An 11,628-nucleotide genomic window follows, 5' to 3' on the forward strand; every position below is an offset into this window, starting at 1 on the left:
GTGCTGCACCCCCCTTTTTTTTTTTTTTTTTTTAAATTGTGGCACTTGTGACTCCTGTCAGTGTAAGGGATACCAATAATCTTTTTGGCTATCTGTAAAGATGACATTCTTCCCACTGGCCAGCAATAAGCCATTCTTCCTACTGACCACCACACTAATGTACTGTGAGCTGTGCATATAGTAAATATAGAAGGGGGTCCTGCAAGACCTGAAAGTTATTTCAAGGGATTCCCCTATTTTAAAAAGGTTGAGAAATACTGCTCTAATAATATGTATGTCTAGGAGACCAATTAGGTGCATGTGCCAACATATTTTTTATCATCCGATGGTTTCGGTGGTTGCAATGAATTTAGCACATTTCCTAGTAATACCTGCGGTGATTTCCAGTGGTTAAAGGCTTCAGTCTTAAGTTTCTGGTGTTACGTTTACTTTTCTTTTACTTTTCACCTACACTAAACCACAATGAAGGTATAGCTGTCTAGGTCCCTGAGCCTCGAGGAGGTTATTTCATAGCTTTTGTGGTTAATGTTAACAAAACTGCTAAACTTCAGGAACCTGCAACCTAAATTTCACAAATTGGGGGCTTTAGATAAACCATTTTTTACCTTTGGATATTTGGTCTCTTCCTAAGTCCATCCTAAGTTTCCCACTCCACGTATAATGCAATATTTAACTATTTAGTAGAGTACTGTAGATGTCCTATTATGTTACATTCACCTGTTACTGTGCTGTATTTCTTTCATTTCATTGGTTGGGGCAACACATGACAAATTTAGTTTTCCCAGTTGTTGTTGCCACAGGAATTCAGTAACCTCTAAAACTTCTGCTAGTTTTCTACAGTCTCTCCACTATTCTTTGTTCCAACTTTCTAAAGCCCATCCTCTTAGTATGTCCCATTTTTCATCTTTGAATTATGCCCCATCTGTCCAGTGGCCCTGTACTGTGAGCCAACATTTAGGTAACCACTCAAAACAGCCAGATGTACCTTTTCAGCGTATTGTCATGTGGAATCAATGTCACCAAATAGCCTATGTGCTGTATTACACCAAATATCAGGTATGACAGTGCATTGCAACCCACAGCATGTGCATTATGATGCACTGCAATTGGGACTTGGTGCCTATCAAAATGAATAGTACTGTAAGGTATGTAGATCCAATAAAGTAATTAAATTACTAAAAAAATCAAAAAAACCTGAAAAATTTGGAAATTAAAAAAAAATATGTTGTGCTTAAGTGATGATCATTTTGATTGGTGAATATTGTAGTTAGAAACTTGGCTACTTGATAGCTACTTGCATGAATATTGGAAAAACAAGTCTACCTTCTACCTCTATCCCTCATTTGATAATATTTCATTTGAGTTTGTTTCCTACTGCAGTCTAGAAAAAATGTTTACCTTTCCCCAGACCCCTAGTACTCGGTTCATTATGTTTCTGACTGTCCAAGAATCGCATTGTTGTTAAACACTTCATCGGCCAAGACGGTTAACATATGTCCCTATCTAATTTCAGAAAGCACAAGCCATTACTGTCAGTTTCTTCAGCTCATGTTAGTTGTTTAGGTAGAGGGGCTATAAGGCTATTTTTCAGCCATATCCATCCTTCCCTTTAGACCCTGTTTTGGCATACTGCCCCATTCTCTTTTGTCTCTTCTCCCCCACCCCCTCCTGTTTGTCGGATCTGTGATACCTCTCCATTGGCTGGTGCCCGTTGTGGGTAAAACTCTTCCCATTTGAGCATCTTCTGGTTCTGGGGAATTGTGATGTTTCTGGCCATGGGGGACTTGTGTAAAGGCATGCATCTTCTGGATCACTGGTCGCCAACCTTTTTGGACCCACAGACCACTAATTTTACCGACTCAGGACCATGCGTGTTCGGGGAGCCGTGTGTCACTCAAAGGGGAAGAAACTTCCCCAAGAGTGATGTCATGATGCCAAAACCCACCCACTCTCCCATCACAGATCCGAGTCTGTGATGAGAGAGTGGATGTGTTTTGTCCAGAGACACAATCTACCCACTGCTGTGACCCTGCTATCCGTACGGGAGACATGGTCTGTGGCTCTGGTTGGTCCATCCTCCCAGCGCACTCTTCCTAACCCCGCTGGGGGGCACACCGGCTAGAGCTACGGATCACCGAAATTTTCTTGCGGACCACCAGTTGTCGATCTATTGATGACCCCACAACCCACAGTAGGTTTGGTGGTTTTAGTCCTCAACTCTGGCTCCAGGGTAGCTGTTTGCCACATCTACGTTAGATGAAAGAACCTTTGAATCTCCCCAGTGTTAGGAGTTTTGCCATGAAGGGTTCCTGTGGCATTGCCTTTGCACTGGTATGTGCTTGAATGAATCTTAAGTGATAACAAGTAAGAAGATTTTTGGACTTTGAAGGACTTTGGTTTTAAAGGGAGAGACATGGTCAGCAACAATACTGAAGTAGGCTGTGACCTTTATTCAATGCTCCGTTTACTAAAGGGCGCAGAGTGTGGCAGGAAAAAATATCCCCCACACCATTACACTGCCACCACCAATCTGAAATGTTGATACAAGACAGGATGTTCTATAATTTAATTTCAATTTTGGTGAGTCTGTATGAATAGTTGCCTCAGGTGTCAGTTCTTGAGGTTGCATTCTTGAGGTTGAGGTGTTGTACATTCAGAAATATTCTTCTACATAGCTCAGTTGTATTGAGTGGTTACAGGTTTGAGTTACTGTTGCCTTTCCAGCTTTTGCTTGGCAATTTTCCTTTGACCTTTGTCATCAACAAGACATTTTTCACCCAGAGAACTGACGCGGATTAGATATTTTAGCTTTTTTTGACCATTCTCTGGAAAAGTTGTGCATGAAAATCCCCAGCAAATCAGCAGTTGCTGCAATACTACAACCAACCACTCCAAAAACCATGCATCGTTCAGAATCGCTCAGATCGCCTTTCTCCCTCATTCTGCTGTTTGGTTTGAATTTCAGGAGGTCATTTTCACAAAGTCTAACCCAATTCCCTAAAAGCATTGGGTTGCTGGCATGTTATTGGCTAATTAGATGCTTGTATGTTATAACACCCAGTTGATCAAGTGTATGAAATAAAAGTGGGCAGTGAATATATAGGGAGGTTTACACATAAGATCAAAAAAAGGAGGAAGGGAAATGAATTTGGTTACAAAAGTGGAAACCTAACCTTTGAAAAAAAATCATTTGGGAGCAAATTCATGTGGATTACTAAACATATTCATGTAAGCTTTGGGGGGAAAAAATGCACATTTTTTATCTCACTTTCTATGACTTCTACACAATTTGCCACATATTGCTAAAAGTAATCACCTGCAAAGCATTATTCCAGTCTGATGTCCCTTTATTCACCCAAAGAATTGTAAATCTTGTATTTATTCTCTAGTCTGCACTTGCAGTTTATCTTAAAATTCAGTTTTTCTCTACAGGGTTTTGTTTTAGGAGGCAGAAATAATGCTCTCTCTGTAATATAGGCTATCGCCACAGGAGGGAAGCAATGGTTCTTTTACATGGATTTTGGTAACCTATCTAACAAATAGGATTTAAAGTTTTGCAATTAAACATTGCATTTTAAGAAATCCTAAAGTGTATGTTTTTTTGTAAATCCACTATATATTGTTCGGTATCATCATTTTATTTCCTAACTACAACTACATATAATCAGAATAAAGGGAAAACTTTTCTTCTCCACCTAGAATCCCTCCTTTGAATATTTTATTTTTTTAAAACATGATTTTTGTTTCTCTTTTTTTAGAGTCTTATTTTTCCTCCTGAGATGATTCGCCTTCGTCTAATGATATGTGAGTGATGTTCAGTCAATTAGTATTGTGTTGGCCATCCCCCTAAAAACAAGTTGATGATACAATAACTGGGTGAATAGGTGACCTAGGTCAGAATATCTGCATGCCTGAAAGAGCTTTTAAGTTGTGTTTGAAGACAAGAAGAGATCAATAAGTGATGCAGCAGATGATGGATTGTAGCAGGCAGTTTGCAAGCCACAGAAAGGGATGTTTCAGTAATAGGGGGTGAATTGTTCGGCTTCTGATGAAATTACCTTAAACATGTCAAGAAATTGGCAATTTGGACACTCTGTGTGCTACATTCTTACTACTGGTCAGTGACTCAGGGAAATACTGCAGCATGGAAACTAGCAATATATGATCATTGCAGCCTCTAAATCTCCTGACACAGGTTTTAAAGGACAAAACAAACTACTATATTCCAATGATGCAAAGTACATAAGCATTACCATGCATTGTGTTGAGATGGATCAGGAAAACATGTTGCATTCTTTTCTTTTTCTTTAGGCGTATTATTAGGGTGCCTTAGTGTGCATTAACACATCACAGAAGAACTGGAACGTTTCACATTTCAGGTTTAGTTTTGCAAATTAATTTTAGGATTATAGGAAATAAACTGAATTTTAGAGTCAGCAGCAAACTTTAACGTATTTAAGTAGGATGTGGCACCTGTATAACTTGTACCAAATACACATCATTAGTAATGGAACATACTGCGTTGTGCGCAATAATCTGCAGGTTCTTCAGAATGCACATAACTGGAATTTTAGATTCTGATATAGGATGAAAACAAATAAATCTAAATATATATGTATACACAGACACACTCCAGAACCAATGCAGAGAATTTCGTTAGGCTATTTGGAAATAATATCAATATTTAATATTTTTTATATTTTGTAAAATGATGTATCTTTCTCTAGGGATTCCCTCATGTGAAATGCAGATGCATGGTTTTCATTGACCTATCCCTTGACGTCATATTTTTTTTTTTTTAGTGGGGGGGTAGGAGGCTGATTCTGCCATGCCTTTATCCCCAGCTGTATGTGGACACTGATTTATTGTCTACCCTTTGTTCAGGACTGGAGCCTCGTCAATGGGACAGTCTATTCTGCAGTTGTGAGCATGCTCAGTCTTACCCTATGCTTAATCTTGGAGCTGTCCTTTCAGCACCATGAGATTGTAAGCCACCCGAGTTGTTTCTTCAATCCTGTTCTGTTCCCCCAGAAGCTGCTTCTTGTGATGGTGAGTAACAGAACTGGTTATTTATTGTCTGTGTAGAATCTCTCTGCATGACTAGTGAACTGGAATAGACATAACAGGGTGGGTCTGCATGGTACCAAATCTTCCCTGCAGCTTGCTAAAGGACACCTTGAAATACACTGAGAACATCCTGGAATGTAGCATCTGTCTAGCTTGTTAAGACTGCAGTGTGCTTATGTTAGTATCTCACACATGCCAGTAACAGCTATGGTCCTGTGCTATAGAAAAGAGAATTGAACACCATGCTATTACTCCAGTTACCATAACAACAGATCTGTCTTTTAAATACAACCGATTGCTTTGTTTTTGCCTTCCTTTAATGGTTTAATGTTCTATATTCCAGATCATAATCACAGCAGATTTAAAGCCATGGTGTTTTTAGATTTAAATATTCTATCATATTATGTCAGAATATGAATCAGTTTGAGTATATAGAAGCTGGGAACAGCCTCAACTGATCTGCATGCATAGGCTTGTACAGAGCTTCATCCAGGTACTAAGTAATACTGTAGTAGTAAATCAGATGTGTCAGATACAGTTGTCGGTATTTTTTTCCTTCTTCTTTCATCTTCTGTCCTATGGTCAACTTTTAAGTAAAAGTTCTGATGATAATTTTGTACACACCAGTCATTTGTCCATGTAAGCTTTCAAATCCAGGCAATGTAAAGGGTGTTTTATGTATGTGAAACACTAGTGCTTACATTGATCTTGTTTATTCCAATAAAACTTTCGTGGAAGGAGCCTTTATAGATTTTTTTTAAATAAAGTATTTAAAACAATGGATTAGCACAAAATATAAGCAAAATAAGTATAGACTACAAGCTTTTTTTATTTTTAAAACTTGTTTGTAACACTATGCCTTGGTATAGTTCATTTTGAGGAAAATTACTTTTATTTTATGTGGTGTTCTATACCAGCTTTTATTACTGTTTATCATACTATTTTGGTACTTTTTTCTGCCCAATGGCCCTGATTCCATCAAACAACAGGAAACTGCTCCTGAGACATGGTCAATGGCATCTTCTTGGTAAATGGTCAGCATGCACAAAGTGCTGTTTAGCATGTATCTCTATCTAAACTTTTCTGCTATATTGGATGGAGTGAAAGACAATAGAACATCTAACAAATTATTTTTGTCTGTGTCCCTATTGGGAAGATTCAACTTCTTTCAATTTTTTGAGATAAGAGAAATCTTTCAATAGTGACAGTCAATCCCATGACAAATGTCTTCTAATTCTGTTATGTTTTTAGGACAGGAAGTAAAAGGAAATGTCTCTAATGGGACACAGCCTGTAAGCCCATTGGAGCTTAGAGTTTGGATAAAGTCTTTGTAACATGATGCATCAGACCTTTGCCATTTGCAGTTGGCATTCTATTTATTTGACTAGCATTACAATGTGCTGTACAATTTTACAATTTTTGTAAACCATTTATTTCAGTCCATGCCAGCTAAGTACCTTTACTTTTTAGTGACTCACTACAGTCATGCAAGTTTAAAGGGAAACACACAGTTATAAGTTAAAGGATAGTAACCGAGCAGTTTGTTAAAGCAGAACTATATCCAGTAGATAGTCACCGGCCCCTGTTCTGTCATCTTCTACCTTACGTTCCTTATCTGGATCTTCGGCCATCTTGATTGGTCAGGCTGGGATGACAATAACTCCCATGCAGGAGGGTATCCCTGACAACAAGCACTGAGGTGGGCAACTGGGCAGTGATCAGACAGGTAAGTATAATTATTGCAGAAGGGTCATCATTTTTCTGCAATATATAACTACCTAAATGGGACTTTACTTCCACTTTCCAAGATTCTAAAGCAAGCCCTTCTTAACACACACATACCTGACAAATAGATTCCATTCTCATCCTTCTTTGCACTGTTTATAAGGCTTAAGGGTACAATATCTATATTATTTTGTTCCCTGTAACATAACAAGTTTTTAATCTTTGAGTTTAAATAAACCTTAAATTAGCCATCAGGTTTGCTTCCTATACTTGCAGACTTTGCAATAGTGATTACATTTAACTTAACTTGGCATAGTAAAAATTACAAAAAGTTAGGAATGGGTTTAAAATGTTAATTCCATTACATAGGTAACAACGCATTAACAATAGTTTCATTGGCATTGAATGACGTGGAACATGTTGTTATATTGGAATATGGAATATGTGTTATATATTTTATGTTTTTGTATTGTTTGTTCCTGTTGTTTTGGTAGACACAAATGATTATACAAAACATCAAAAGCAATACAAAAAAAAGCCATCCATATTCTTGGTAGTGCTGTATTAACAATACGGTGTCGGGATAGTCAGCTAATATGTTATTCCATAGGCATTAATATTTTTACTTCTTTAAAAGGAGCATGCAAATCAGTGCTGTTGTTTTATTCAACTTCACTAATAGTAGACTTGTTCTAGGTTGCTGTCTCAAAGTACTCAGTCCTGAGACCTCATAGGTGCTAGTATTTACCGAAGAGAGTCAGGTCAGCCATAATATTTCTTTGAGTACATATTTCCTTTTACGTAATTAAGGGGCATCAAAATATAAACTGATTCATTCTTTAGTCCTAAAAAATTAGTATTTTGTGTAGATTGAATTTTACAGAGACTCTAACTGTGGACCCATAGCCATCCAGATACTTTGTAATTTGTTGGATTTCTATAGCTGACAGACGTGACAACAATCTTACTTACTGTGACCTAGAGCTGCAAAGGCCAGAGAGCTAACCACTGAGACAACGGTCTCTTTGGTTCAGTATATGTTTTCTAAAAAGATGCCACTAGTAAATATCAAAATTACTTTTATGATCTTTCACTTACTATTAAAAATGTAAATCTCTTTAACAGATAATGCCTTACTTCTGGTTTCTTTTGATGGGTATGTCTGTTACTTAATTCTCTTTCTTGACCCATTTGGCAGAGGTAACTCATTGGGGTTCAACCAAGCAACAGATAATTATAATTCATTTTTTAACCTACCCCTTTACACTTAGTTTATTCACTGTAATGCTATACTTATTAGCTTCACAAGCTTCTATTCGCTGCTCATGGCCAAATAAAGGAGCAGGGAAAAAAGTAAAAGTAAGCACAGTGTGTGCAGTTGGTAAGGTGAGCACAAAAGAGATGTCTTTATCTAAGCTTCAAATTACCCTTTCCCCATACCCTTGAGTATGGGGCAGCATGCAATAAATATGAAGTCAATTTGCTGGTTTGACCAGCACTTTTTGAGTTACCCTATGCAAATCTCTGACTGATACTTGTGGCTGTAAGGGAGGTTTGGAATTGTGTAGCACTTATACTTTTGTCCCTAGATCTATCGGGCCGTCAAAGTAAAACATTTCCTTACAGGTCACTATACTAAAGTGGCTCTCACTGTCAATATGGGTGGAAGACTTTGCAGGATAATGCGACATAATGACAGGAAGTGTAATTAAAGTTCCACTTCTAAGAATCCACTGTCAGGCAGGTCATTATTGCATAACCTACTTCTGCCGCAATCCTTCCTACCTGCCTGATTGCTCTGGGTATCTGACAAAAACTTGAGCTGTGCAGCGTCGGTTTGGTTGCCAGGTGTGCAGTAGTTTCGTGTCCCGGCCTGGCCAATCAAGATATCCAAGGATCATTGACGGGAGCGGAAGAAAGAGGAAGATGGCAGCGCCCTGTGGGATAACAGGGACAAGTGAGTATCACGGGGTTGAGTTTGGCTTTTATAGGATCTGACAATCTTTCAAATGTCAGATTCCTATTAACCTTGCAGGAATTGAAAATAAAAAGAAATAAAGATGAAAAAACAAATTGGATACAAATATGTTTTTTTTATACTTTATTGTAAAGGGCTTCCTTTAATGTTTACACTAAACACTACACTAATAAACGGGGTATTTTATTTTTTAAAGGACACCTGTCTTGAAAGGTCCATGTTAGTATTGATATTCTACTATAATGTAGCAGATATTTTTGTTTGTATTCCTAAAATACACATGTGGAAGACCACAGTTATTGAACCTCCAGGCAAAAATTTCCAGCATCCTATAAGAACTATTCCCACAAGACCAGCCAGGGGTTCAAGTTCTGGAAACATAGAGTAGGACAGAGCAGTTGGCGGTGTAGGAGAGCAGTAACATGTTGTCGATCCCGCAGTCTTATTCCACCCGCTCTCTTTGCTCTCTGACATGCCTTCCAATGGTTGCTAGGCAACCTAAATAGTACCACTCTGCATGGGCTTCAATGTGCAAGACACACTTATATTTCTCACAGCAAATCTGTCAGGTTTGGAGTCATTTAAAAAGAACGAATATGTGCCCTGCATCAAGATGATAAACTGAACAGAATGTGGTCTCTTCCTTTAGATTATCCCTTTTTAAATACATGGAACAGGTCTAAGATCGATGGAACTGGAAAGGCCTGTGCTTACTTCGGCAGCTTACGTGCTCCAGTTTGAATTTATATATAGATTCTCAAATAGCAGTAAAACATTACCCCACTGTGTGTAGTACAGTAATTGACCAAATGAAGATAAATGATAGTAGAAAATTCTCATGCGAGATGCATAACAGAAGCATAATCCAGAAAAGAAAAATATGAGAATAGAAGACCTTTGTCTTTTCTCCCTCATTAACATAAATAATACAAAAAATCTTTTCTTAGAACAAGTGATTTCACTGAATCTTTGTGCACCTCCATGCTATGCTAGTGGTAAGGAATGTGTGTATAGCTTCCTGGAAATGTCACAGCACCCTGTATAAGTACTGCAAGCAGAGGGGTGGACCTTTCAAGGAGTTATGCAAATATCAAAATGCTATAATTGTAGAATGTCATTCTAGAGGAATGAAAGTAGGCTGTATTTGCATGCTAGGTAAAACTTGCATGTGATGTTGAAAATTCCTGATTGCATAAACTCAAATCCACTCAAGAATTCAATAACTTAAAGGGTGCATCAGGGATGTTGGGCATACTCCAGATAGGAAATGAGGTGGATTCTACCTGACTTGCTGCAGCTTGTAAATTCACTTTGCGAGATGCTCAGTACAAGCAATTTCAGTACAAGGAAAGAGCCCATACAATTTAATTAGATGGAGGGAAAGATTGGAGTTAGTTGTACTTTATATTTATATTTAGCTTGTTGAGTTACCCAAATGCTAGGGCTACTCTGTATGTGTTATTTAGGAATAATGTATGATGTAACAAAGTACCATCATTTTATTATTTGTACATAATTGTTTTAATTTTTTTAATAGTTTTGTATAGTAACTGCATTGTACTATATTTACGATAAATACACATTGAGTTTCCAGTCCCATTTGAAAATTTTTTTGTGCCCTTTTCGATGTTGAAATTGGGGCATGTGGCATATATTTTGGACTAGAAATAATCTATATTTACCTTCAGGATTATTTTTAATTTTTTTTTCAGAATCAGTCATAAATTGGCTTTTTTTTTTTTTTTTTTACTTTGAAGTTCTTAATGCTATTGATTGTCATTGTTGATCATTGCAAGATAATTTGTAGCCATCATCTCTGGGAGAATTATAAAAGCAAACTAAAAATAAGAATAGTGGGACTATAAGTGCTGGAGAAGTTGCAGGATGTTAGGATGTGTATTGCAATTGTGCAGTGATTTCTGAATCAGTTTTTAAGACCAGTCTATCAATAATTGGTGAAGCCATGGCTGGTTATGCTAATTGTGTTAACAGCAAAAGTGAGGCAGTAATCTGACTCTCAGTATGTAATTAGCTGAAGGAAAACTTCACTGTTACTAAAAATGTATTATAACATTTAGTTGCTATACAAGCAGTTTTGCAACTTTCTTTTATTGAAAATGCTGGTCTTCAGCCAATGTATTTAAAAAAACGAAAGCTTTCTAAAAAGAAGTGCTTCTGAGTATTTATTTCCCTTTAGAGCAGGTTCATACCTACCTCTGGCGGCTGGCACCTTCTGCACATTTGACAGCTGGCAGCAGTGGGCAGTATTAGTACCATTTACCTCAGTTCCTATTAATTCCCCATGGTGCAGCTGCAGTGTGATGTTACCATGTAGCGTCTCTTGAAAGGCAACGGTTTCTGGCATGAGGAAGCAGTAAATGCATCATAAGCTTACCATGTGAGCCTAGCAAAAGAGATGAATGGGCTGCCTGTAGGGGGGCCTGCCTGCCCTTTGTGCGTTGCTACCATATGCACAATAGTTGGGGATAGAGTTTGAGTTAAAACAAGATGTGCCTTGGGGACCCCGTTAGTATTTTTTGGGATATTGTTTTGCCCATTTGTATATTTCTCCTTCTCGCTAATCCTAAACTGATCTAAGTGGTTGCCTTTGTTGTTTTACTTTTTTTTAATTTGTGTTTGTTGCAAACGCACAATGAAAGACATGGCTTCAAATAAAAAAATATTTAGAGCATGTGGAGGGTCAGTTGGCAACTTTTATTTGTGAAATTGAAAAATTTACACAATACAGCATCCGTATTTTTATTTTGGTGGCAACAGGTGCAGATGAGCACTTGTAAACCTAGTAAACACCCCTTTTGAATTAACCTCCCGACCGTTGAGCCCGACCTTCGTACGAG

The 11,628-nt window shown here is 37.8% G+C and overlaps 1 protein-coding gene across 1 annotated transcript in view; it reads left to right on the forward strand.

Moving 5' to 3' along the window:
- Positions 1–4,902: 4,902 nt before the first annotated feature.
- The window catches only part of PSD (pleckstrin and Sec7 domain containing), a 161,805-nt gene continuing 155,079 nt past the window's right edge, over positions 4,903–11,628 (forward strand). Inside the window, exon 1 of the mRNA XM_072423879.1 lies at positions 4,903–5,049. The gene's annotated coding sequence lies outside the window, so the exon portion shown is untranslated. The remainder of the gene's footprint in view (positions 5,050–11,628) is intronic.

The sequence above is a fragment of the Pyxicephalus adspersus genome, chromosome 10 (genome assembly GCF_032062135.1).
Source record: "Pyxicephalus adspersus chromosome 10, UCB_Pads_2.0, whole genome shotgun sequence".
NCBI classification, from domain to species: Eukaryota; Metazoa; Chordata; class Amphibia; order Anura; family Pyxicephalidae; genus Pyxicephalus; species Pyxicephalus adspersus.